At 41.3% G+C, this 27,424-nt stretch overlaps 2 long non-coding RNA genes across 2 annotated transcripts; both read left to right on the top strand.

Moving 5' to 3' along the window:
* Positions 1 to 43: 43 nt before the first annotated feature.
* Positions 44 to 26,904, top strand: LOC149917086 (uncharacterized). The gene is made up of 3 exons (XR_016468575.1): positions 44 to 68; positions 25,612 to 25,774; positions 25,952 to 26,904. It is a non-coding gene; the product is annotated as an uncharacterized LOC149917086 (long non-coding RNA).
* Positions 9,702 to 17,539, top strand: LOC149917087 (uncharacterized). The gene is made up of 4 exons (XR_016468576.1): positions 9,702 to 9,749; positions 13,621 to 13,724; positions 16,338 to 16,592; positions 16,952 to 17,539. It is a non-coding gene; the product is annotated as an uncharacterized LOC149917087 (long non-coding RNA).
* Positions 26,905 to 27,424: the final 520 nt, after the last annotated feature.

Raw genomic sequence — 27,424 nt, 5'->3', positions numbered from 1 at the left:
TTAAGTGTTGGCAGTGGAGGTAAGAGGTTTCTCACTGGAGATCCCTGTGTACCTGAGGCCTTCTGAAGGTAAGCGGTTTCTTTTCTTTGGTTCTGTACTCATGGCTTTTGCATTTGGGCAAATCCTTATTTGCTGCAGCCTTGGACTTTGCTGCTCTGCTGTTGCTGCAGTGCTTTCCGTTGCATTACAATGGGTAAACTCAGATTTGCTTTGCTGGGCCTTTGTGCAAGGGTTAGGAGCTGAGGTGTACACCAGGCTAATTATGCTGTTGGTTGTGGTCCAATGAAGACTTAAACTTGCAACTTATTAGAGAGTTTATTGAATTGCCAACCCAAGCACTTCTTAAGATAAACAGCCTTCTCTTAATTTTGCTGAAGCTTCAGGTTCTTGTAATATGATTGTTAAAGGTAATAAAATTTCATCAACTTAAATATCATAAGCTTTGGGCATTCAGTAAAGCAGAACTAATCTAGTTCTAAAGCAGAAAGCTTTTCTCTAATTCTGGAGTTTGCTGAGGAAGCCAACCCTCAGCCAGTCTGGAAACAGAGAAAGCAAAGGTGGATTTAGCTGTGTTGCAATGCCCAGGTGATGCTGATGACATGGGCAATTGAGCTGCATTTGTGGACAGTATCTCCTTCTGAATCAGGCATGGTGCTAATTAGGCTTATAAGAAAGAAGTGCTTGGAAATTTCTGTTTTTCATGTTTCTGAGAACAGGTTTTTAACTTGGACTGGGCTTGATCTTTGGTGGTAAAGACAAATCTGGGATTGGTTGTGAGCCTGTGATGTCTTCTGGGTATGTAATCAGACTTCTATCTGAGCAATAGAAGGTAAATTCTGATCTTTACTTATGTACAGGTTTGTTGGTTTTTTGTGATTTGGAAGTAAATGTTTGGTCCTATTTTTCAAGAAGGCTGAAAAAATGGAGCTTTCTTGAAAAGCTGTGATATTTAGATGCTTGTTTTTGTTACAAGTTGGGATGAAATGAAAAGATCAAAAGGTTGGGGGGAGAAAAGCCTCAAAAATACACTGATCTAAAAATGCAAGTTATGTTGTTTCAACGCTTTCTGGGAAGTTATTTTGACTTTTAGCAGAGAAATTTGAGTATATTGATGTTTTGGGATTTGATTATTGATGATGTCTGTGCTTGTGTGAGCATCACAGTGTTTTAGAGTGTCCAGTTAAGCAGTTGGATCTGTTACTACTTTGGGCTTGTACTAGAAGGTAAATAGCTTAGCACAAATGAGGAAAAAGTAGTGGGGTGTGTTCTGATCCCTCAGATTGGACCTAGAACTGTAGATTCATGTGGTTTATTCAAACCCTCCACTTTTCTTTAAAGAAAATTCTTTCAAAATTATTTTTCTTCCAGAAACTAAGTTCTCTATGGTAGAAGCATGTAACAAGCTTTGTGATTAATGTTAAGGATTCTTATCTCTTGGTCTCCCAATTACTCTATTTGTGATACAGTTTCACAGATCTATTTATTTTGTATTAATACAAGAAGTTGAAATGATGCAGGCACTGTGCTCCCAAGATCTTATTTTCTTGTTGAGTTGTAAGCAGTGAAAATGTATTTTACACTTTAAAGTAATTGTGGGTGTAATTTTTTTGCCTACCTTGGACATACGACCTCTCTTCCTTTTGGTCTAACAGGTTTATAGTGACTGGTACTATAAGTAATGCTGACCAATCTCTCCCCCTCTGGTGTTAACTGAGCTAACAATATCTTCAAATGTCAGGCAGAAACATGCAGAAAGGGAAAATCTGATCTTGTCAGCAAAATCTGAGCTTTCTTTCTCAAGAAGAAAATATTGCTTCTCTGCACCCTTCACTGAGCAGGGTTGGCTTGACCCTGGTATTACCTGTAGCCTCTCCCCAGAGTAGGGGAGTTTGGGTGTGGAGCTGTGGTCAGTGCTGGCTTGCTGCTTCTGGTTTACCTCTGTGTTGTGATGCTTTGTGTTGGCCGTTGTGTTTTAGGGGTGTTTCGTATTCAGCGTTAAAGCTCTTGAGTGCAAATGAGTTGTTCTTATTGATTTGAAAAGGCTGAACTTTAAATAGCTGTTGTTTAATGTTCTGGAACATTAATACTAGATTAGAAAGATGTCCCTGAGTCATTGCCCTGAATGTTGGAAAATGTGTGTGTCAAACAGTTCCATGAAATTAATTTGTGTTATGGAAAAAAGCAGGAAACATCATAAACTTCCTGTTCACTTTTTCTTTTTTAGCAATATTCTTCAAAAAATCTAAACTACATATTTATCTTTTTTTCTGATTTATCGTGTGTATATATGCAGTATATTTACAATACATTGTATGTACACTGCCTTTGAGTGGTTATGTATATCTAAGTGCATACACTTTTAGCTCCTTGTTTTTGGTTAGGACAAGTTATTTTTTAATTCAGTATTTACTGAGAGCAGTAGTGTGGCTTTTAGGATATATAGTGAAATGTTCTTTAATAGCTTCAAATCTCCATTTCCCACTGCTGTCCAATTCAAATGCTCTCTTCAGACTGATTTGGCACATAACTTTTTTCAGTTCAGAGCAATTTATTATACTAGTGCTTTTAAAGCAGCATGTAGATGGAGTCCTGTTTTAGGTTGTGCACTTTCTCTGCGTATGGCAAATATGATAAGATTAGAGTCCCTGCATTGTGTCATTAGCTGACTTTCAGATTCTTTCAGAAGTTTGTCTTTAACTGTCCCAGTGAGCTTCCATATTAACATCTCTCAGATGCTGCTTTCAAATATTTCTTTCTCTGCAGTGTGTCACTCTGCTCACCAGGTAGCAGCTGTTCCAGCAGTCACTCTCTCACATAAACACTTTCTAAATGTCACGGGTGACTCTAATGTTCAAATGAAAGTAAACTGTGCTACAGAAGGACTTAGCAATTAAAAAAAATCACAACAACAAACGCCTTCCATCCAAGCAGAACTGCAAACAACTCATTAGAATCATTCCAGCCTGTTGGAACCTGACTTCCACTTGCACACTCATGCGGAGCTGTGAGGCACTTCTTCCCATCAGCCTGAATCAGTCTTTTGCTGATTTCTTAGAACACAGCATAGATAAGAGCTCTTCAGTGGTAATTTGCTTGAGTTCTTCATAAGGAGAAATAAGCAAATGCTAGTATACACAATAAGCTAAATGTATCTATATATGTGAGCAAGGTCAGTGTGCTGCTTTTCTCTCCCATTTTCTTGGAGATTAAAGCAGCTGAAGGGTTTGTACTTTTTTTTCTATTTAAGCTACATGCTTCTATGTTCTGCCAGATGCTGTTCTCACAGTTCTTCTCTGACTACCTTGTGAACCTGGTGTCACTGCACAACATTTAGCTCTGTGAGCTGTGTGGCTGTGTTGGATTGTAGTGGGTGACTGAGGTTAAGGTTTGGGCACTGCACCTCAAATGTTACCCCATACAATGGTTAACATGCATTTTCTATTTAGAAGGTACAGGTGGATTATTTCAGTGTACTTGGTTGCTATTTGCAATCTGAGCAAGGGCTTTCTAGAGAGACTACCAGAAGCTGCTCCAGCTGGGAGTTCAGCATGAGTTTAAGGCTGGGCTGGGGAAAGGGAAGCTTTGAGGGCAAAGGTGAATTAAGTGATAGCACAGTCATTGCTGCTGCCCTTGAGTTATGTTGGAGTTTAAGTATTAAGGAGCTTGTATAAAGTAATAGGACACATTGAGAGTAATATCATGGCTTAATTTCTGATTACAATATTTTGAGTATCAGTGGTGTTATATCATGACAACAAGAAGGGAAGGTGGGTCTGTTTTTACTAGGCTGTAGTAGGGGCCTGTCAGTAGTTTGTTCTGTGAATAGCATGAGAGATAGTTTGCTGAACTTCATAACATGTCATAGGCAGGAATGAAAATACTTTGGACAAGAGCATCCTGAATGCAAGTTAGCACATTGTGACAGATAGGATGTGCTGAGCAGAAACTCATGAAGCAATCTACCTGTCCATTTGAACAGGGACAACTAGTAAGAATGTTTTATATTTTACATGTTCATGGTTAAGATAAGATGAGCCAACTGTGAGCTGTGTAGTAGCTAATGTGTATCTGGCAACTTCAGGACTTGAAGGTAAAATTCATTGGAGGCTGAGTAGGATCTAAGCAGTGATTACATCTCTCTCAATCCCTTGTGCAGAGGAATGAATTTCACCTTATCTGACCCTTCATACTACTTTTTATACTTTCCAGTTGCTAGATTTTTTCCTTTTCAACAGTACATCTTGATGTACATCTGATGTACATCTTTGGCTTACCTGTATCTTGAAGTAAATGGCAGGGGTGTCTTTTGTCTGCAGACTAAGAGGCAACTGAATCATTTACTTCCATAAAGTGAAATCCATTTTTTCTCAGTCTTCTGCAACTGAGTGTTTGCAGAATGCTTTGAAGATAAAAGCACTACAGTATATAAATATTATGTATTTTTATCTTCATCATCTGTGCTCTTAAAATTAATATGACTAAACCCTGTGAATACCCAAATGCCCAGTAAAATGCTTATCCTTCCTCTAATCTTAATGCTTTATTTTCATCTATGAATCCTCTTAATCTTTGAAATTAATTACCATGATTAAAAGTGGGAAATGTTTTCCCAGAACAATTTAATTGTTCTGTTGCAAATCTTCATACTCATTTTGCATCATTAGTTTAATTTCTTTGCATACTAAAGCACGTACATGCACACTATCCTGGATATGACAACACTCTCTCCTTGGAATGAAAGGGAGCCTTATTTTGCTACTTGCTGACCACACTCAAAATTGATCTCTTATACCAGTAACCTCAGAACAAGGAGCCTTGTCTTATCTGCCTCAGGATCCTCTGTGTTGGCCAAGGCCAAGCCTACTAGCCTCTCAACCAGTGCTCAGGAGACTTTAATTCATCCAGAAGAACTGACTTAGGAAAATGAGACACTCAACAAAAAGGATATATTTGAACTGTAAGAGTGCCAGGAGTAGAGAATCATTATAATGGAGTAGCAAGACTAACACAGATGACAAACTGAGCTTAACTCCATGTCCCATTTCTTTCTTTGTCCTTGTCAACTATCTGATTTCTACTCCAGTGTCAGAAAATCAAATACAGGAGAACTTCTGTGTTGGGGAAGCAAAATGCAACAAAGACTGATAGCATAGTAGCTGATTGATGAATAGGACCAACAAATGCACTTCCTAGCAATTGAAGCAAGAATAAGTTCTTGCTATCGTTGGGGTTTGATCCAGTCTTTGCCAGATATTGCAGATATTTGTATCCAGGTTTTTGTCTCATTTGCTTGTTGCCTACTGCAGGTGTGCATGTGTGAGCCATATTTCCTATTAACAGTTTACAAATATAAAAGAAAATTATCAAAGTCCTTACACTGAGATCTCCTGACCAGAGTCAGTGGGAGAGAAGGGAAAATGGAACTCTTAAAGTATTGGTGTCAGAGCATTTTGAAGCTCTACATGCAGTACTCATGGCATGAGGCTTTAAGGAAGTCAACTGAGTGGTTCCCCAGGAAGATCCTGCTTTGATATAGCACAAGGTTCTTTTTGTTGCAAAAATGGCAAGAAGAAAGGGGACTGTGTGTGAGCTGAAAAGGAAGAGACTGAAATAGCCACATCACAGGCAATCAAAATGGATCTCTTGCTGTAGATCACAACAGTACAGAATTTCTAATGTAGAAAGAATTCAAGAATAGAAAGGAAGGCATCCAGTGTTCAAGAAAAGCACAAAGGAGGTATATCTTGTATTGCCTTTTTAATTTTTTTCTCCAGCTCTCATCAGAACAAAGAGAAAGGTCAGGCATGAGATGTAGAGATTACTTTGGCAATAGAGGCATTGCTGTAAATACATGTGACTGAAAAAACAGGGAAATCATTCATGTGGAAACATTGCAGAAATAATTGTTAGTCCAGTTGAGTGTGGAAAGAGGTGCATGTAAATGGGGGGGAAGAGTGAGAGGCAGCTTATTCAAAAAGTGGAAAGAACCAGCAGGACAAAGCAGCAGGAGCTGAAATAAGGAAAAACCTGTGAGGTTGTTACCCTAGCTGAAAGGGTGCTGGGAGTATGGAGCTGTGAAATGGAATAGGGTGGGGACATCTGAGCTTCTGTTGGTTGTACAGGAAACTCCTTACAAAAATGGGAGGAGTTGAGTGTTTGTGCTCTAGATGATCCAGGTGTGAAGCTCAAAATTGCTAAGAATTGGTTGGTTTGTTCTTGAAGGCTCATTCTTATTAATGCACCCTGGAAATACCACTGGCATTCTTGGCCATAAGGACACACTTCTGGCTCATGGCCAACTTGTTGATATATCAAGGGATAGTGTGGGAAGGAAGTCAAAAGAACCATGGCTGTTTTCTATTTAGGGATGGGGATGGAAGGAAAGAAAGGAGTATTCTGATATTTCCACATTCTTCAAAGCACAAAGTTCCAAGGTATTGCTCAAATAAACAGAACAAGTGTCTATAAAAATTTTACAAACTGCATCTTGACCTCCCTTCCTTCTTTGCTCTCGTGCTCCAGAGAGAGGATTAGTTGTAAGCTCCAGTGCTATGGTCAGCTCCTGTGCTTACTTTATTGCTTTGTCTGTTCCCTACTGTGGCTCTGGAAAGTACAGAAAATCTTTTATGTAATGAAAGTTAGCACAGAAGGAGGATCTGCTCTGATGATTTTCCCCAGAAGACGACACCAGCTCTAATTCCTTCAGTGTAACCTTCTACTTCCGGAGGATTTGCCAAGGAAGGAATTTATATTTTTTTTCCCTAGACAAATGTATTAATATTTAATAAAACATGAAGCCATATGACACTTCTACAGAAAATAACAAATTTACATAAACCTTTGCTATATTTGAACAGAACAAGATGAATTGAAGAGGTTTAACACACAACTTTTCTTTAGTGAAAAAAAATAATAAAAATAAACATACCCAGAAGACATCAGCTTCAGAAAGGAGAGGTTTGCATTACTCTGTATGAAGTCATCTTGGGACTTAAAAAGAAAAAAAAGCATCCTTTTCCTCGCTAATTTTTCTCCTGAGTCTTGCCCTCCCCACTAGTGCTTGCCCCACCACCAGGCATGGGGAGGTGGGTTACTGAATGTGCACTCAGTCAGAGGAGGTTTTTCCGTACAGACTGTATCCTCAAACTCTGTGAGACTGAAGCAAGTCTTTTTACACAGTATTTTTTCAGATTGTTTTCTTTTTTGAGATCATTCTAAGGTGAGTCTGTAGGCTAAAAAATTAAAATGTTTTAGAGAAAAATAATTTGTAGGGAAAAAAATAAACCAGAGTATCTCCCTGGTGACAATCTCACTTGACTTCCCTCATTTTCCTTCATTATCCTCTATCTGGATGCTGGGGGATCCTGATGTTACCCCAAGGAGAGATTGGGACTGTAGAAGCCATGAATATCATGGTGCAACAGCTCTCTTAGTGCAGCAGTGATACACTGAAGAAAGCTTTGACTTTGTGGTACCCTCACACCAGTCCCTTTCACTGTCTTTCTCTTCCCTTCAATTGTATGTACACCCACAGAGGTGAAAGCATCAATAAAAGACTGTTCAGTTAAAGAGCATTTCCCTCTTGGCTCACCATTTTGCTCAAAAGGCTTCACAGAGACATTTGCTAACTCTATTTTAGAAGGATATATCAAATCTCCTACCAGGACACTGTGCAGTCTTTTTCAGTATCACTTCACTCTCCATTGCCAAGCTTTTAAACAAAAATAAACCAAGATAATGTCTATAAATCATCTTCCCTCCTTTCCAGCTCAGCACCAGTGGAAGACTGTGGTAAGTTATCATGTTTTTAACTATGAACCTGTCTGGCTCTTTGTCATTTATCTTGTGTCTCCCACTCTGGTCTGGCTCAAGGCTGAACATTAGCAAATGATGAATGTGGGGCTGTCTATCCTGGTTTGTACTGGCATTATTAACCCATATTCTTCTGAATATTTCATATTGTAATACATTATTCAAGAGTTGCTGGAAGGTGGTAATTGACTCTCAGGTTAGCTATTCTGTGTGTGGGGCTAGGACAGAAATGCTTGCTATCTGGGGCAGTCTTGCATTCTCAAGGATTCTTCCTTACCTGTGTGACTCTGACTGCTGTAGAGCAGACTAGCAATGTAAGTTGGCTGTTTCATGTGTATGACACATCTTTCCTAATGATGTTTTTTCAGGGTGTTCTGGTATCGTATTTTGATTGCTTCTAAGATCCCCCAATAAGCAATTGTGTAATGTAATGACTGTGAGTGTAACTTATAGTAAAATTTGTTCTGATTAATAATGTTTATTAAATATTCATTTTTATTTGTCCCCTATATGGCTATTTTCTTTTGTCCTTTATTCGTTCTCCCCAGAGACATTTCTGCAGAGACCAGCTTCAGAGCAGGTAAGACAGTGCTGGGCAAGGGATCCAAAGCAAAAAGGGCTGATGGAAACCTCTTCTGGGGGTCAGCAGATGTGCTTTGCTTGTGCAGTGGTACTGGCAGCTGAGCTAGCGTGGGGGGAGCTGGCACTGCCTACCCTCTAGTGGGCTACCAGGCCTTAAGTAGCCTCTGGGTGGGCAGCATCTGCTGCCTGCAGAGCATGGGGTGAGCAACTGGTGCCTGCATGTGTGTGAGCCTTTCTGGCTGCAGCTTGTATGGCAGAGTGTTGAGCCTCTGCCAATACACAAGATAAGTTTGATCACTCTGAATGGTTAAAGGTCTAGGGTGCCCATCCTAACTAAGTCTACCTATTTCTTGAGTTGGAAGGGGTCAGTTTCTTGTAGAGATCCAGCCACGGTTACTACTCCATCAAAGGCTCTTAGAGAAACTGTGGGTAAATGGACAGGGGCACCACACAAATGTGTGTCCAGGCTGCTGGATGCAGAAGGTGCTGGAGCCTGTTTCCTTGAGAGGAAATGGGCTGAGGCCTCAGGTAAATTGGAAGATCCCCTCCCCTCTTGTCACTGGGCAGCGGGACAGACTTCAGAGACTGGGGGGAATGAAGACAGGTACCTTGCTAGAGGAAGCAGGCTGATCTGCTCTCAACTTCCCCCAGTTACCCTTGCAGAAACAGGTATGGGGTCCTGAAGGAGGAACTGGCTATCAAAGAGGAGGAGAGGCAATGTAATGTACTCTAGAGGTCTTACCTCAATCAGATATTCCTGGAAGGCCTATGATAACCTCTTCCACAAGGAAGAAGAGAAGGGTTCTGGTTGTTGGTGACTCACTCCTGAAGGGAATGGAGGGCCCAATATGCAGAGTTGACCCTCTAAGGAAGTCTGAAGTCTTCCTGAAGCCTGGGCAGGGATATCACCAGGATATTTTTCAACCTGGTGCACCAAGGGGAAGTTATGCTTGACCAACATGGTAGCCTTTTATGAAGATGTATAGGTGTATGGATGATTGTAGAGCAGTGGATGTGGTCTATATTTGAGTAAAGAATTTGACACTGTCTCCTACAACACCCTTGCAGCTAAACTGAGAAAATGTTGTCTGGATGATCAGGTAGTGAAGTGGACTGTGAACTGGCTGAGGAAAAGAAGCCAGAGTTGTGGTCAATGGGACAGCATCTAGTACAAGGTCTGTATCTAATGGAGTCCTTCGGGGGTCAGTACTGGGACCAGTACTATTCAATATATTCGTCCTCAACTTGGATGAGGGAATAGAGAGCACTGTCAGCAAGACTGCTGATGTCACAAAACTGGGAAGAGTGGCTGACACACCAGAAAGCTGTGCTGACATCCAGCAAGGCCTAGACAGGTTGGAGAGTTGGGCAAGGAGAAACTTAGTGAAATAGAGCAAGGGCAAGTATAGAGTCTTGCATCTGGGCAAGAACAACTCCAGGTACCAGTATAGATTGGGGACTGGCCTGTTGGAGAGCAGTATAGGTGAAAGAGACCTGGGGGGTCCTGACAGGGTGACGATGAGCCAGCACTGTGCCATTGTGGCCAAGAAAACCAATGGTATCCTGGGGTGCATTGAGGGGGTGTGTTGAGTAGGTTAAGAGAGGTTCTCCTCTCCCTCTACTCTGCCCTGGTGAGACCACATCTGGAGTACTGTGTCCAGTTCTGGGCCCCTCAGTTCAAGAAAGGGAACTGCTTGAGAGGGTTCAGTGCAGGAAAAGAGCAAATAGAGGTGAGCTCACTAATGTTTTTAAATGTGTAAAGGGTGAGTGTCAGAAGGATGGGGCCTGGCTCTTCTCAGTGACATCCAATGACAGGGACAAGGAGGCAATGAGTGCAAGCTGCAACACAGGAGGTTCCACAAATATTAGAGAACTTCACAGTAAAGGTAACACAACATTGGAACAGGTTGCCCAGAGAGGTTGTGGGGTCTCCTCTGAAGACATTCAGAACCTGTCTGGACACTTTTCTGTGTGACTTGATCTAGGTGTTTCTGCTCTAGCAGGAGGATTGGACTAGATGAACTTTTGAGGTCCCTTCCAGTCCCTGACATTGTGTGATCGCCTCAGAATGTACCTGGTATGTGTAAACAGCAGTGAAGGAAACAGTTCCTGTATTCATCCTCTAGATGCAGCCAAGGTCCAGAGTTCATTTAGACCCTGACAGTGTGATAACTTTATCACTGGATGTCTTCAAATTCAGTCTAGAAGTGAGTAGAGAGAGACTGTTCTATCCTTCTGTGTTTTAGTGTCTGTTTAGGAGTACACATCACAGAGCAATAGCATTATGCCCAGTGTTTCTCCAGGAGACTCCTTTCTGAGAAGTAGCTTAGAATGAGTGCAGAAGCAATGTATACCTTGACTAGGGTGTCCCTGGGAAACTGAGGCAGGTCAGCTGACTGTGAAGCAGACTGTTTTTGGATTGATGTACGTGTAGTCACATGTGTGGTGGGTAAGAAGGAGCATATTGCCACAAGATCCTATTGTCTGTAACCCATCTGAGGACTTCTAGCTTTCTCATCCTCCCTTCCTTAATGCATGGTTGCTAGAAGAGATAGCGAATGCCTGTGGAGGGTCCACAGGCAAAGATCTGGCATAGGTCTCAGGATGTTTAAGTTTTTTACTCTGCTCTTTCTTAAGTGTTTTCCTTTTTTTTTTTTTTTGACCCACTTTAGATAAGAAAATTTCCAGAATTTGTCCCATTCCCTCCACTGGACTCCTGTATGATAGTGGGACATGGTCCTTATAACAGTCTTCAACCTGCAGGACTGTTCAGTACTGAGCTCCTTAAAATAGCACTATTGCTCCAGTATAAATGGAGAGAAGGTTCATAAATCTGTGCTGCTAGCAGCGGTCTATGAAGACAAAGATGAACTGGGAAATATGAGTATTGGGCAATGGAAAGATGTTCTCGTGTCCCCACTTGCTCCTGCTGCAGATCTGCAGCAGGAGCAAGTGGGGGGTTAAAACCCCAAAAGAGATTGTTGCGTGCAGCTATTTGCATATGTAAAAAATCTTCAAGATATGGCCTCCAGGAGAGCTCAAGGTCGTGACTGGTGGAGCTGGGTTTTTCTGCAGAACATCTGCATCTATAGGTAGATTGTTAATGAGGTGCTAATTGGATAAGTAAAGGAAATGAACAGAGGAGCTGTGTATTTGAATCAGTAGAGTTGTGAAATGTGGAAACATACAGGATATTTTTGACTGTGGCACTTATTCCTTCATTCTCACCTGTGTAGGAGATGAATCTTTCCTGGGACACCCCTGGAGACCTCTTTGTCCCACGTAACTGCTCTGCTTGTGGATAGATAGGGAGTTCAGCTTCCATTTAGTTGGTTGTGAAGTTGCCACTGACTGCTCTACCTCTATGGAGGGAGGGAGCAGGTGATGGCATAAGTGTCCATCAGGAGTTTCTGAGAGCTCCTCATTGATTCTGCACTTGAAGTTAACTGTTGTTTACAGATACACTCTGCAGGGGTTTTGCTGTCCTTACTTTGTGCTTTAGTGAAAGATGAGGTTTCACCTGAAGTAAAGGTAAGGAAGGAGCAATCCAGGGGCTAAGGGTGACAAAGTGGAAGTGGAGTGGAAGATCTTAGAGCTTTTATGCTTAATCACATGCATAAAAGGTATCAGAGTTGAATGAGAATAGCCTGTGCCATCCTGCACAAATCACTTAAACTTCCTATTTCTCAGCAGTCATGGCAGCAACATCAGCATTCAGGCAATTTAATCATGTTTTTGAGGATTACTGCAGATGAGATCCGTGGCTTTCAGAGGAAGGTGGTGCAGGTGTTTTGTATCTACATGCTACTCTGTCCACTGCTGTCAAAGGGTCACACTGGCAGCTGCTGCCTGGGACAAATCTCATTATTTGGAACAATGGGAAGGGACCCAAAAGGTCATGAAGTCCAAGCATCTGACCACTATAGAGATAACCAAAACTTGAGTATATTATTAAGGATATTATCCAAATGCTTCCTGCATACTAACAGAATTGTACACTGACAACTTCACAAAGAAACCTGTTTCAGTGTTTGAACAATGTCATGGTAAAGAAACTTTTCCTGATATATGATTTGAATCTCCCCTGTGTTGAACTGTGACCATTGCAGGAAAGAGTATAGATAATGATTTTCTCATCTTACCAATAGGTAGTTTCTCTAAGTTGCACAGAAACCCAGGTTTTTTTTTTGGGTTCCCCTAAGCATCACTTTGTTTCATGCTGAGCATCTTTCCAATTTCAGCATCTTGTGGAACTTCTTGCATCACTGCCTTGTGTATAAATGAGGAAACTATAAGCATTTGGGGAAAAAAAAATCACAGAATGGACAGAATTTTCCCCTCATCCTGCAGTTATCTACCCTTTCAGGGAGTAGATTTCCCTCTCCTCTCTAGGCTCCCTTTAGGTATTGAAATGCAGCAATGAAGTCACCATGCAGCCGCCTTCTCTCCAGGCTGAACAAGCCCAGCTCCCTCAGCCTGTCTTCACAGGGGAGGTGCTCCAGTCCCCTGATCATCTTTGTGGCCCTCCTCTGGACCCTCTCCAACAGCTCCCTGTCTTTCTTGTACTGGGGGCTCCACACTTGGACGCAGTATTCCAGATGGGGCCTCACAAGAGCAGAGTAGAGGGGAACTATCACCTCCCTGTCCCTGCTGGCCACCCCTCTTTTGATGGAGCCCAGGATACCATTTGCCTTCTGAGCTGCAAGGGCACCCTGCTGGCTCATGTTAAGTTTTTCATCCATCAAGACCCCCAGGTCCTTCTCCACAGGGCTGCTCTCAAGGACCACTCCTTCCAGTCTGTATGGGAATATTTCACTTAAATGTCATCAACTCATAAATTAAAACATGACCTCTATTCTAGTAGCCTCCATTTCTCTCTTAAAAAATATATATATTTGAAGTTTTTGATGCTTTTGTTGTAAGACTGACAATTTAGATTTCAGTCATTGCACAGATTCAGACTTTTTGCACACCAGAAATCCATTTCTGTGGTTTATTTTCCCTTTGAGACAAAGATAAAGTTACATCCTGGATGTTGCAGGGTAGGCTGTAAGGTTATGGTAATCAATGATCCACTCTCTGTGTGGATGGGCGTTGCCATCCATGTGTAAAATGCTAGTGTTGCATATGTTCCTAGTGCCTATAATTTCCACCTGCCTTTCAGACTGAATGGCACTGAGTTACTGTTACTGTTCAAAACATGCTTTGATCCTCTGGGATCAGCAGGGTTTTCAAGGTCCAGTACCATGCACAGTGAATGATGTGATAAATGCTGAAGCTGTTCCCTAAGTGAAATGAAGACTACAAAAATTGTACCAGTGCTGATGAAGGTGAGCAGCAAGCCTTAGATTTATACAGGGAAAATGACAGTGTTATCAGTCAGTTATCATGGCAACCAAGGAGCCTAGAATTTGGGTGTCAACTTTCCAATCATATTGTCTCTACCTGACATAACAGGGTATGTTTTCCTGCTAGAGAATTTAATTGTCTCCACTGGAGGTCATTGAAATGTTGAAGAATCTGACTGCACTCCAGAGATGAGGGAATTCAGATTTCTCCCAGATACCTGTACCTATGGAGTTGTACAGGAGGAAGAAAAAAGTATGGGGGGGGTGGGAAGGCAGTGCTATGAAAGCCAGGCAGAAATATCAGTTGTATGGCATACTCTGTTGCATTTTGGTTGATGCGAATGTCATGCTCTGTGGTATCCAGAGACTGGAGTTAAAATACTATAAATCCAGGTCTTCTCTAGAGACAGTACAGGCCACTTTTTGTACAAAAAGCTGAACCAAGGATGCCAGCAGGGGTAGAGGTCTATGATGAAGTGTCATCTTTGAATGATCAGCTTGTCTTATTTTAGATGCATACACATGCTTGTGTCTGCATTAGAGTCTGCAATGAGAAAACTACAAAAGGCTTTAGAAGCATGGATTTAGTCAGAGATAATTTCTCTTTGTGGTAGAGAAATGAGATTATGATGTAAAATAAATCAGTGGCAGAATTAGAAGGCAGAAAATCTTGAGATCTGGGGTGCTTAATCCTTGACCTGTTGCTCAAATAATGGTAAGAGCAATCAGGCTATGCTGGAATCCTCTTACTGAGCATGTGATGAACATGTAATCTATTTCTAAATTATGAACTGGAGGGGATTTATTTAGAACTGGTTTTCTTATCTGCCTGAGATAAAGATGAAGAACTAGCTGGAAGATGCAGATGCATGACTACAGTTGTTGCAAATTTGGGTACAATCACTTCCAAGTACGTTCAGGAGGGAACCAATTGCTTCCAGCAAGGGCTATATCTATCTGGTATACAATGCAATAATACAATGTTATGCTATTGCTTTAATACAAAGCTTTTAAGATTAACTGTATGGTCTATGCATGTTTTTTTACTCTATTTACTGAGTTTAAATCAGAGATTTTAAAGCCTCAGTATTTCAGCCACTTTCTTTCTTGTCTTGAAAACCAAAAAGTGATATCATTCTAAAAAGTCACAGTGGGGAATAAAACTGTATTTGTCCTGGGTATATTACCACCCCAGTGGGAATCAACTGAATTTCTCACCTTGTTGCTAAATCTCATTGAAAGTCACCAAATCTCACTGAGAGTCACCAAATATTAATCATCCAGCATCATCCTGGGCTTGTCTTTCTCTAGTAAGGCAGGGAGAGAGTCAGTCGCCTCACCCCTTTCCACATTTGGGTAAGCGTGGTGTTGTGTTGGTGTGAAGGATCAGGGTAATGGCCACATCCAGCAGAACCAAAGATGGCTGGAGATGGTAACTGGCAATTGTGAAACAGGTAGTTGCTGCCACTGTAAGGTGGAAACCTTCACTTTCTCACAGAAGCTTTCCAAAAGATTAGAATGGATGTGGAAGGAAGCAGGGCATAGTGCCTCAAGTAGGCTGGAAGATGGCATTGTGGTTAGCTGTGTTTGTTACTCAGAAAGGCAGCATCTTCTGTTTCCAAATTCCTGCAGGCCTTGTGGTCTAAGACAGGAAGATAGAAAGCTGGAGAACCTTTTTGTGTTGGTGACAGGAAAGGCTGTGCCAGAAATGATGCTACTGAGAAGGGAGAGGGAGGATGTCAGACATAACCACTGTTCAGGGCTATTCTAATTCATGCACGGTACCTCAGGTTCACATCTGTTGCAGTGCTGCTTCATCCTCTCAGCTGCACCTCAGAGAGGGATATACAGGGGTGAGGAGGACAGGAGCTTTTGTTGTCTTTGACCTGAGGAAAATCCATACAAGCACTTAGCAGTCCCCTTAGGAAAAAATTTGTTCCTTGTGGTCCCCCAGAACACCTGAATCAGGCCTTTGGGCATTAGATCCTTCCATGGAGATGTCCCTTCACTTGCTTAGTTTGACTTTTCTTATCCCCATGTAAGATTATTTTGTTATACATAACGTGTTTATTGCTAGAAGTTCTGTAAAGGATGTTAAAAACCATCCAACTTTGCACAAAATTACGTAAAATCAAAAGCATGAGAAAGCATGCTCTCTCCTATAAATGTGTTTCAGGTCATGTAAATCATGTTAAGATTTGGAACTGGTTGGGGAATCTTTCACAACAGAATGCTATGTGTAGCTTGCAGTTTCACACATCCACTTCATCTCCACAAGTGAAGTATGCCTTCTCCCTGCCATCTCCTCCTGCAAAGCCCTCCCCATGTTGTAGCCTATTTGATGCTACAGCACCTGCTGGAGATGTTTGTCAGGTTCATGTCTCAGTGAAATAAACTGAGAGCAGCAAAGCTGGTGTGAGGAAATATTGGACTGAGATAATTTAACAGACACTGTGGGACTAATTCTGCATCTCCCACTTTGTGACTGGTAAAAAACTGGCAGCTGCCAGACAAGAGAAATAATTTTCTAATGTGATTGCTCTGAACTGTCCTGCTGCTCAAAGGACTCCTTTATTTTTTTTATTTTTCAAACAGATGCGTTTTACTACATTGGAAGATGTGAAGTGGAGGGAAGTCTATGCCTTGAATTGGTCTTGAGTGACTGCTTTCTGTTTGTGACTGATCTTAACTGCAGTTAGTGAGAGATCATGCTTATGCAGTTCAGGAAATCTGATGGAATTGGTTGGTGAGGGGGATGGAGGATGGATATTATTGTTAGAAAATTGGCTGTACTCCCTCCTTCACAGGGCAATGGAGAGAGGCTGCAGAAAGCCTTTGTGTTTCTTGAAGGTAAGTCTAGTAGAAGATATTATAAAAGAAGTTTATGCCTTTATTGTATTCTTTGTACTGTTCAGAAACCTATAGCAGTTATTAGCTTGTACTGCTATTGCTGCTGCTGGCACTTGGTGGGTTCTAGTATATCTGTTCATAAATGACAGCCTTTCTGGGCTGGGTACTGTACAAACACCAGGAGCTTAAACTTTCAGCAGATTACTTTATCCCTGGGAATATATTTAATTACAATGAAATGCATAGGTCACTCTAGAAGTAATGCCTCCTATTTATATTTGTGGAAACCATGGCAGATGCAAAGAGTACACCACCATTATTTGAAAGAGCACATTCTCAGCTACAAAATTATTTTTCAGTATAGTCACCACCATTAGCTGACTTGAGCAGATGAGCTGATTGAGAGGCTCTTCAGTATGGGATGTGACAGCTGACAAACCACGTTCTGGATGGCCAAGCACTTTCACACTGCTGTTGCAGCTGTTGACATGCATCACCAACTGCCTCACTGTGTTCATATCCACTCTTTGATCAATGTAAATGTTGAGCAAGCATCAATGATGCAATTTTTTTCTACAAGTAGGAACTCAATGACACTTCTTTGCTTCATCCCCACTTCTGTATCAGACACCATTGTCAGACTGCCCCTCTGCTGCCATGCTACAAAGCAACAAGATAAAATGGAATATTAGAGGGAAGGTTCAACATCCACTGCCATCCCACCAGCGTCTACCTCTGATGTGATCAGACAAAAGTTGTGTCAGTTGTGATACAATAAAATATAAGGCATTACCTTCATAGCAGCCTGAAATAGAAGCCCAACTCATCTCAGCATGGGAACTAATTTGTGTAAGCCAACCTTGGAAGCAGGCTGTTGCAAAAAGATGCTCCCTGAGCTGTGGGGGAATCCATCCCCCATGGAGGTGCACCAAACTCCTCCATCACAGTGGCAGAAATTGAATCACTTTAGCTTGAAGTTGAAGAGGCTGATTTGCCTATTGCTGGCTCGGTCTAGCTTTGGTTTCCTTTTTTAATTTAGTGCTTTGTTTGCATTAAGCAGAAGGCTATAATTTGTCTTCCTTTGAATTAGAAATTCAGCTGTGTTGTTCTCCTACTTCTTGTTGTTCTACTTCTCATCCATCTCCTTTTAATTTTCCTTCTACTATTACAGTTTCCCTCCCATGAGGGGCTATGGGGGTCTGACATCCTGCTTTCAGGTCTTTCTGTCCCAGAAACCACTATGATGTTCTGATAACCCCTATCCTGGAGTTGGGCAGCTCTGGAGCCTCTCTTTGTCTGCAGTACGTTTGCTGTGCTGCAATCCCTGTAGGAAAGGTGTGGGGATTTTGCTTCTGTCATTAAAATCAATCGGTGTCCTAGCTTGGAAAGAGTTCCTAGATTCAGAGAGTTCATACTAGCTGAGCAGCACCTCCCTTCTGGGAGAGCCTCATTAATTTATGGGTTGCTAATTTCTGTGAAAGTATCTTTCATGAACAAAATCTCCCCCAAGGTCTCTGCCTTTTTGTCAGTAAGCATCAGAAGCTTGTAGTGAAGCCTTGTATTACGAAGATTTCATTACTTACACTAAGTATACTCCAGAGCATTTATTAATGTACTGTAAAGGAAAAGGAATAATTAAAAATAAACTATGCTTGTCAAAGAAATAAAGTGCATCTTATGGTGCATGATCCTCGCTTCTTCTGAAAATTGCCCTTGTTCATCTGGCCATTAATTCAGGGAGCACAAGAACTGCAGTATGGTCTGTAAGATGTTAGAGCAACTTAATGATGCTTTTCTTTAACAGGAAAAGCACCTTATTTTTCTAGAAGTGCACAACCAATGACAGAAGCCCTCAAATCTCTGACGTCAGGATTTTGACAGCATAAGTGATTTCAAGAAAGGATTATGAAAACTCAGAACCACTGCATGCAGACTATCCATTCAAAACCTATCCATTCAAAACCCAAGTGTACCTCAGATTGTCTACTGATATGTTTCCAGGCTGAATGGATGTTGTCTCTGGTAGGCTAATCTTTTGTTTCCAAAACTGCAATTCATGGCCTGAATTGCAATTTGCTTCTTGATGAAATGTCTTTTCTGTCCTTCTGGCAAGCTGTAAAAAATAAGGACAAAGTGAAAAATGAAGAGCTTGAGACAGTTGTGAGAGACATGCAGATATTCCCATTCCCCTAGCATGACAGAGCTGAGCCTGTACAGAAACATGAAATATATTAACATTCAATCACGTTACTATTGTCTCAACCTGTAGAGCAGCACTGTACTTATCTCTTCCTCAGCATCTCTCCCTGACTGCATCACTTTCAAAGGAGCTAGGTGGCTGCTCAGGAAGAATTGCCTCCAATCCCACTAATGCATTCAAGCCTATTCAGTTGTATTGTTCTCCCAATAGAAAATTAGAGAAGTTAAAGTAAAGGTGCTTATGGAAATGCTGCCAGTAAATGCAGATGGAATACAAGAGGAAAGTGTAATTCATATATAGCTGTTCTTTTTTTGCTTTTGTTCAAAATAGACTTGCTTATTTTTGTACTCCAGGGAATGGAACATTTGCAAGTAACTGTTTGCAACTAGAAGAATAATTAGGAAGAACAATACCATGCATCTCATAACTACCAGTACCTTTTGAGCTTGCTTTGCCTTTTTTTTTTTCCTTTTTCTTTTGTCCTGACCTAATGGAACGTGTTTCTCAGATGTAAATGGTATGGAATGGGGGTTTGTTTCTGCAACATTTGCTTCTGGGAAGATGTTTGCATGCTAAAATACTGCTCCATTGATTATGTTTAAACCATTAAGGAAGAGAATAACTTATTCTATTAATAAAGATAGGCCTGAATGAAAAAATCTGTGATTCAAATGCCTTGCCAGCTCAGTATCTTTTTCTGCCTTTCCCTTGGATCCTTATTGTGCAGTGAATGTGGTATTTCACCCCTAATATCCCTAATCTTTCAGCATGTCACTGCATGAACTTGAGGAGATCTTTATTCTTTGTGTCTTTATCTGCAGATCAGCTTTCCTTCATGAACTCTTAAAAACTTGCTTTTAAAGAATTTAAGAATGTTATCTGCGTCTTCTAGAACCAGTAGCCATCAGAAAATCTGAACTAAGGAACCTAGGAAAAATGATGTATGAAAAAAAATGAGGAGGCATCTCTAGGTGATTCCAAGGACAGAGGCATGAAATAAGTACACTTGCATTAACTGGAGAGAACCTTAGTGCAGTAAGCTGCTTTGTTGAAGGGCAGTTCAGCAATCTTTCCTGGGAGAAAGCTTCCACTAGCAGTGGCCCTTTGTGGTGCCCAGCAGAACTTGCCTGAACTTCTTCCAGCCTCTGCAGAAACAGTCTGGTGATGCTTGGGATCTGACCTTTCATGTCTTTAGCTCTGAACTGACAAAACAGAACAGTGGTTGAACAGGTCTTGCAGATAGGACATTTACTGCAGGATTTCTCATCTTTGTCTTGTGTGCCCAACATAAGGAAGGATGGTCTCACTTTTTGATCCTGAGGTGGTCCTTACAATCTCTGGATTAAAGATGCAGACTATTTGTTGAAGGTTCCTATTCGAACGGCTAGTTTCCTTCCTGCTGCCTCTGTTTCTCTCCTTTGGCACTTCACAGAACAGCCAAAAGGGCAATCTTTTCCAGCAGAAACTTGCTCTGTGTTAGTGCAGTACCTCACATGGTGAGATCCTGAGGGGAACACAGCTAATAAAAATAACAATTCTTTCAGAAATGTGGGGTAGCATTCTATCAAGATGCTTCATGTTAAATTTTGGAATCTGTTCACCTACGGTGGGTATGAATGAGGTATTTTTACTCATGATTCTCATAGTATGAAGATGGGCAATAGTTTTTGTAAAATATATGTACCTTGACAAGGGAGCATAGTGCAGATCCTTTTCAGTCTTCTGTATTTAAAAGTGCAGCCTTCTGAAAAGGTTAAGAGAGATTTTATTTTCCTTGCACGTGTGTTCTACAATCTGGCGCTCCAGATGGGAGCAGGGAAAGCAGAAGTTCAGAAACCCATTCTTGTATATTTAAGACAAAGGAACAGAACTTTAAAGTGTTTTCTTTTCAGGGTAATCAAATACATTCTTCTATTTTTCTAATTGCATCTGCTAGTTGAGCTGGAAGAAGTTATCTGTACTGGATGACAATAAAGGCAACTTTATTGAACAAACAACTTTCCTACAGTGTGAATCCAAATCAGATGTTTGTGTTTCTGTAAGGGGAAAGGGCTCTATAAAAAGGAGGAAAGCTTAGCTGAGGTTGGTGTGGGCACATAGCAGGGTTTACAGATGTGACTCCTGTAATCAGGAGTGATGTGAACTGTCTCCTTCCCTGGTAATGCTGTGGCCTGTGTCCCTTGCCTGGTTAGCAAAGAGTAGGGAACAGAGCATTTCAGATATGCTTATGTGGCACAGTTTCAGGGCTTGGCCCATTTCTCATGGCATAAAGACAGACATTTTCCAGTGGGCAGTGACAGACGGTGCAAGATGCACATGTCCTTGGTTGCATTTATGGGCAGCACAGTGGTAAGATTTGCAGTAACTGAGAAGAGGGATGACAAGGAGGATGCAAAAAGAGAGCTCCACTTTAACCTGTTTGAACTCGTGTTGACAGTCAGAGAGGTGAGAAGTGGCTGAGAAAGTGGCTGTGTGAGGATGGCTGCTGGTTGTACTCTTTCAAGTTTCTCTTGAGAAATGAGAGGAGATCTGTGCAAAGATAGCAGTGAGGCAGAAGTAAGAGAAAGCAGAATTGGAACTGATTGAAGAAACAGAATTTTCTTGAACTTGAATTTAGTCTAGGCCAGAATTAAACCCAGGTTAATTTTAAGAAAGAACTGAAAAGTTCTGATTACCATGTGTCGTCAGGCCACCTGAATGAGGCAAATTATTCCATTTACTCAGCCTCTCATAGATTGACCATTTTTGTGCATTAGTTATTCAAAACAAATGCCTTCCAGTACTGAGGGTATTTGGAAGCTATAGGAAGCATGTTCCTAAACAAGTGTTTTTTCGATTATTCACTTATGAGACTGATAATCCCAGATTCTCATCTGTATTCTCTTCACAGAGAGAAGCTTCTCTTTCTGTGAGCTTGCTGTGTTTTAGTTCAGGCCGCATGACTCTGATTTCATCTCTCAGTTACTGACAGGACAGAGCAAAGGTTGAGTAATGTGATCTGCAGTGTGCTCTAGGTAGTTCATCTCCCACTTGCCAAGTAAATTGGTGTTGATAGAACAGTGTTTATGCAAGTCAAACTGTTCTCTTTCCCTACCTCACTCAGTGTGGAAGTGAACTCATGGAGGAAGACATCTCATGAATGCTTTCTCCCAGTAGAAGGCTACCTTGTGTGAAATACTTCAACAGGCAGAGTATTTCTAATCCATCAGGTTGCATGAGAGGAATTTGTACTTCCTTAGTTGTGGTTCTTGTTCTTCACATGCCTGGTGTCTCTTCCTTGCTGAGAAACCCCCAGGTGGGGAGTATAATGGTTTTAATTGGGGTTGGCGGAGCTGGAGAATGCTGTGAAAGCAGGAAGGATGCTCTGCTATTTCCTGCAGACATAGTGCTGTATGCCCTAGCTACTGTCTGAGGTTTGCAAGAGGAGACTGCCACAGTCTCCTACTTGAGGCTTATGTCAGTACAGATCTGAGGCTGTATAGTTGGGTTTGGACATGCTGCACTCCACCCACAGCAGCAAAAATTCTGTGTGCAGAGGTACTCACCTCAACTACTGTGATAGTGTGGTCCCTGGAGATGTTAAATAAACACATAGATGTGGCACTGAGAAACACGGTTTAGTGGGCATGGTGGTGGTGGGTTGACAGTTGGACTAGATGATCTTGTTGGTCTTTTCCAACCTTAATGATTCTGTGACTGTTTCAAAATACAAGAACAAGAGTGCAGAGATTCTCAGACGTAGGCAGTTGTTCTGGTACAAAATCTCTTTGTATCTCTGCTTGCACAAGAGGAGGAGGGACTTGCTTGTGAAACATAACCTACTTTCATGTTGTGATGGTTTGTATAAAATGTTGCTTCATATGAGCTTCTCTAGAAGAGGTTTATGATTTGAGAAGTTATTTTGCAGTTGGTGATTTAATAGTTCCACCTAACTGCAAAGGAATTCTTAATTATTTTTTTCCCCCTGCCTTACAGTCAGCAGATTACTTTCACTGCTGAGATCACAGCCAAAATTGTGTGTTGTCTTATTGCTTTTTTGGGGATAGGGGCTGTCAAAGATGCACATTTCCAAACTAATATAGATAACATTTCTTCTTTTCAGAGTAGCATTGATAAATCAGGCAGGTTGAAACCATTTGTCAGAAAAGACATTTACTTGAATCAGAATTGCTATGTGTGCAGGGTATGGTTGGGAGGTTAGTACTTGCTAAATAATTGATTAGCACTTGATTTGTTTAAAATACAATGCAGAAACAACAAAATGAGGCTTTCAGCTAATGTGACTCAAGCATTTGAGGAACAGTTAATTATGTCATCCTTTGAGCAATGCATGCAGCCTTTTAAATATAGGGATAGACAAGAGTTTCAATGAGGTGGTTAATAACCTTCATGTTGACTGATACATATTATTAAAAGAGCAAAAAGCATACTTTTTTTGGCCTAATCTTTTCAGTGTAGAAATCAGTGTCATTTCTGTTTTCCAAGTCTATTGATGTTTGTATACCATGTAATATTTATTGTGGATTTGCAAAATTAAGACAAAAAATAGTGGGTGCAGTTCAAGTTTCTTGTTTTCAAAAATTCGTAGGTAGACCATTGAGGAGTTTGCTAAGATCAGGGGTTGCTCTATGCTGCAAAAAGCCACTGATCCCTATCATAATATTGAGTAGCAGAAGTGGTTTCTAGGAGACCTGGAGGAGTGCACTTTGCATGACCAGATCTTTTCCCCCTGTGACACTAAGGTTGTTTTGTGGCTCCTTGGGTTGGCCTGTCTGTCTATAGGTATAGCTTCCACAGAGCAAACCTACAGATCTAGGACACCCAATGTTATTTTGAACTTCAACATATTGCTCCCAAGGCAGTGTGACTTCACCCTCCTCTCAACAACAACAGTTGCTATTTAGGGAAACAGGATCCACCTTCTCAACAGCATTAGAGGAGAAACCATCTGCTCCTATCTTTCCAAATAGGCAACAACACCTTCTGGGACTGGCTAAGATGATCAACTTCAAACCCAGTCATGAGTAAGGTGATCCTTACATTTACCTTTTTGATAAAATTTGGCGTTGCAAGGCTCGGGGGGGGGGAGGGGGGAGGGAATTGTGGAAGTTCCATTTGTTACCCCAAGTATTGCTTTGATAGTTGAGGTGTTGAGGTGCTGGTAAAGCCTATGGTCCTTGTTAGCATCCCATTCGTAAGAATCCTTCCTCTTTCCAAGACCTTCTTGCTCATCCCAATTTGTCACATCCAGTACTTTGGCAGGGCTGGTAACATGACAGCTGCAACATTTTAAATTCAGCCCATATGTTTTTAGCAGTGGAGGCTGACAGTGTTATATGGAAGATTTGTGGTCTTCTGAAAAGTGCTCGTATGAGAGAAAGAAATGACTGGTGGGATCCCATCTTGTCGACTGAAACAGAATGGCTCTTGCTAGTATACTGAAAGATGTTTTATTTGAGAATTATAACGTCTGATCCAGTGTTATATTCAGGCTGAATTTTCTTTTGTATAAGATAACTTTTCAACCCAAGCCTACTTCGTAAGATTGCAGACTGAACTTGGGAAGTTACTCTTCATGGACAGTTCACATACAATGCTAAATGTGGCAGAAAATCTGTCGCTATGGACAATGGAGAAAAAGCTTCACGTGGGAACCTGGCTGGCATCTAAAAAATCCTCATATTTCAGTGCTTGTCATCTGTATGATATTCCACCTTTTGTGCTCAGTTCTCAACTTCTTCTGTAAGCAGAGGCAACCCAGGATTTAGCTGTAGAAATTCATTAATCCACTTTATAGGAAGACAAAGTGAGTTTGAAAGAGGTTAAGTGATTTGTCCACAGTTTGAGAATAAATCATGGGTAGAACCTGGGACAAGACCCTGGGGTGCTGACACCTATTCCCAAAAGACAAATATGCATTAAAAAGGGAGCAGTAAATCAGGCAGCACTTCTGAGTTCTCTTGATTAAGGAAACGATTTGTACAGACTGTTTTCCAGGAATTTATTGCTGATTGCTGCTGCCCTTAATGTGTATGGAAAAGACTCCTGCTCTTACTCTGCAGCAATTAAATGACATGAAACATCAAACTGTACAAAGAAGGGATGCTCGATTTCATCAGAAATCCATGACTTTTTGGTATAATTAAGCAGAGGCATGAGGAATGTTTGCTTGTGTTGATTTTTTTTTTTTACCTTTCAGAAGTGTGTTTTCATAAGCCTGTTGAGCTGCTCAGCATGTTGCGATTTTTGTTAATTTCCTCTTTACCAGGTTTATCAGACTTAATTATAGCTGAAAGCGATCTTTGTCTCAAAGATGAAAACCCTCTGTGAAAATGCACTGATGCAGTTTGTTTCCAAACTCAGATGTATTTCCTAATTAATTCCTTGTTCTAATAGGTTGCATAATTAAAAAAAAAAAAATACAGGGAAATATTCAAAGAAATAATTTGCTTTGAACAAAGATACAGAAGAAAGGAGAAAAACCCCAAGCTATTAGTTTAATTAACCTGCTTTAAAAAGGCACTGTCAACATCAGACTGTGTATTAGCACTTCTGGGCTGTGTCATATTTTATATCTGACCTGTCTGTTAATCTGTTTGGCCTAAAGACCTGACACCTCTAGGCACATCTCTTATTGCAGCAAGGTAAGCAGGGTCAGGCTTAATTAATGTTGCACTTGGATGAGCAACTTTCTTGGGAAATCCAGTGTTATGGTTCATTTTGTTACTTCTGTGGTGTCCATTTCATGGCTAGCTAAAATGATGTGGGCCAATGCCAATTGACAGGCTCCAGTGCCACTGTCCCACTCTTTCCTTTTAGCAGTCCAACAAATTGCTTCGACTTGGTCTGATGGCAAACTGGCAGTGGTGAAACAAACTAATGAGTACACACTTGGGGCTGGCTGTGCTGATAAGGGTTGACTTGGCCTCGATGGGACTGCTCCCTGCTGACTGCTCCCTGCTGTCTCTGGACCACTTTTCAGGTAGAAATGATATTTGTCATTTGGACCTGAGCTTGTTGCCCAGAATTACAGTGAGATGGAGCAGGGCTGTGTATCACTGCAGTGGTGATCTTGGCTCAGTTAAGCCTCAGCTCAGTCCCAAGACTTCCCTCCGTTTGGGGAGGCTTTCCAGGATGACCTTGTTCCATTTTTTTCCAGTGCTTCAGTCAGTGAGGAGCTACTTGTGCACGTTGAGATTGGCTGCTGTCAACAGTGTGTGCTCTATTTCAGGAGATGGATTGATGCAGTGGTTATAGCAAGTTTGGACCTTTCAACTCTTGTCTCTGCCAAGGATTCATTGAACTAAAGATCTCAGCCTGTGTCTGAGTTAGTCCCTTTTCCAGCATGTGCTCTGAAAAACACCAGCTTGCTTCACAAGGTTTCTTCAAGGCACCACTATTTCTTGTTACAAAATACCACAAGGCTCTCTGATAAAAACATCTTGTCTAGCAAAAGGAGCTGTGTGACTTTCATCACTAAAACACAGCAGTATGAGCCTCCTTCCTCTATTTTGTGGTGAGGATAAACTTCTAACTACTTAAGGGGTGTGGAGGGGGTCAGTGCCCCAGGCTTAAGGGGATCCCTGCAGCTCCCTCAAGAGCCAGCAAGGGTAAGCCCTCAGTACCCTGTGATCTGAATACAGATGCTCGAAGTGTCACCAGCTTTCCTTGGATGTGGTGTAGGGGATCTCCAGTGGGCTTAAAAAAAAGCATTTGCAGCTCCCTGCTTTTGATTCTTTGACCTCTAAAGGTCAGAGTTAAGATTTGATTTAATGCTGTGCATTTGTACTGCCTCTACTACATTTATATTGCTGAGACAGTGTTCCTGAGACAACTACAACATACATTAGCCAAGCTCTACGAGTGACAGATAAGTCTGTTCTGCTTTGAGGATAATGTAGCACCCTCCTGGTTTTGCACAAATGAGAAAAGGGAAAAGAATAGAACTGCATATTTTGTCTTGACCTGTTGCATGAAGCAGGATGCTCTCTGCCACATTTAAAACAAAAAAGAAAATATCCCCCTTCCTTCCCAGCATAGAAGAGACTTCCTTACCCTAAAATCAGGACATGATTCCTGACTCATGACAAAATAATGGGAGAGGTGAGAGGAGGTGATATAAAGGTAGGCAACTTTTGTTGTTGTATGAATTTATGATCAGTAGAAGGGAAATGAATGCATGGTTGTATTTAGGTTCTGAATTCCCAGTTGCTATACTGGCATTAAATTTGCAGGATGTTTTTGTGTATATAAAACACAATGTTTGTCCTATGGGATGTATAATTACAATTTAAAAAAAAAAAGGAAAGTAAGTTATTAACATACTATCAACTCTTAAGGGAGTGAGCCAATATCTGAGAGCAACTACAGAGTCTCAGCTGTCGGAAATGTTTTAAGGCACAGCTTATCAAGCATCTAGGGAGGAGAGGCCAAAGCAGAAATTTCCAAACCTGAAATACTAAGAAGCTTATTAAGAAAAATATCAACAGAAGTGAGCATAAATATCTGGGAAAGGTGAGGAGAGATCTTGTATTCACCATCCGCTTTGAAATAAGAGCAGCAGTCCAAGCTCCCCAGAGCAGTGGGAGCCAGATTTAAAATGAACGAGAGGAGATGGTTCTTCACAACATTG

Source organism: Phasianus colchicus, chromosome 8 (assembly GCF_987193195.1).
Source record: "Phasianus colchicus chromosome 8, bPhaCol1.hap1.1, whole genome shotgun sequence".
NCBI classification, from domain to species: domain Eukaryota; kingdom Metazoa; phylum Chordata; class Aves; order Galliformes; family Phasianidae; genus Phasianus; species Phasianus colchicus.
This window is presented reverse-complemented; position numbering and strand designations above follow the sequence as displayed.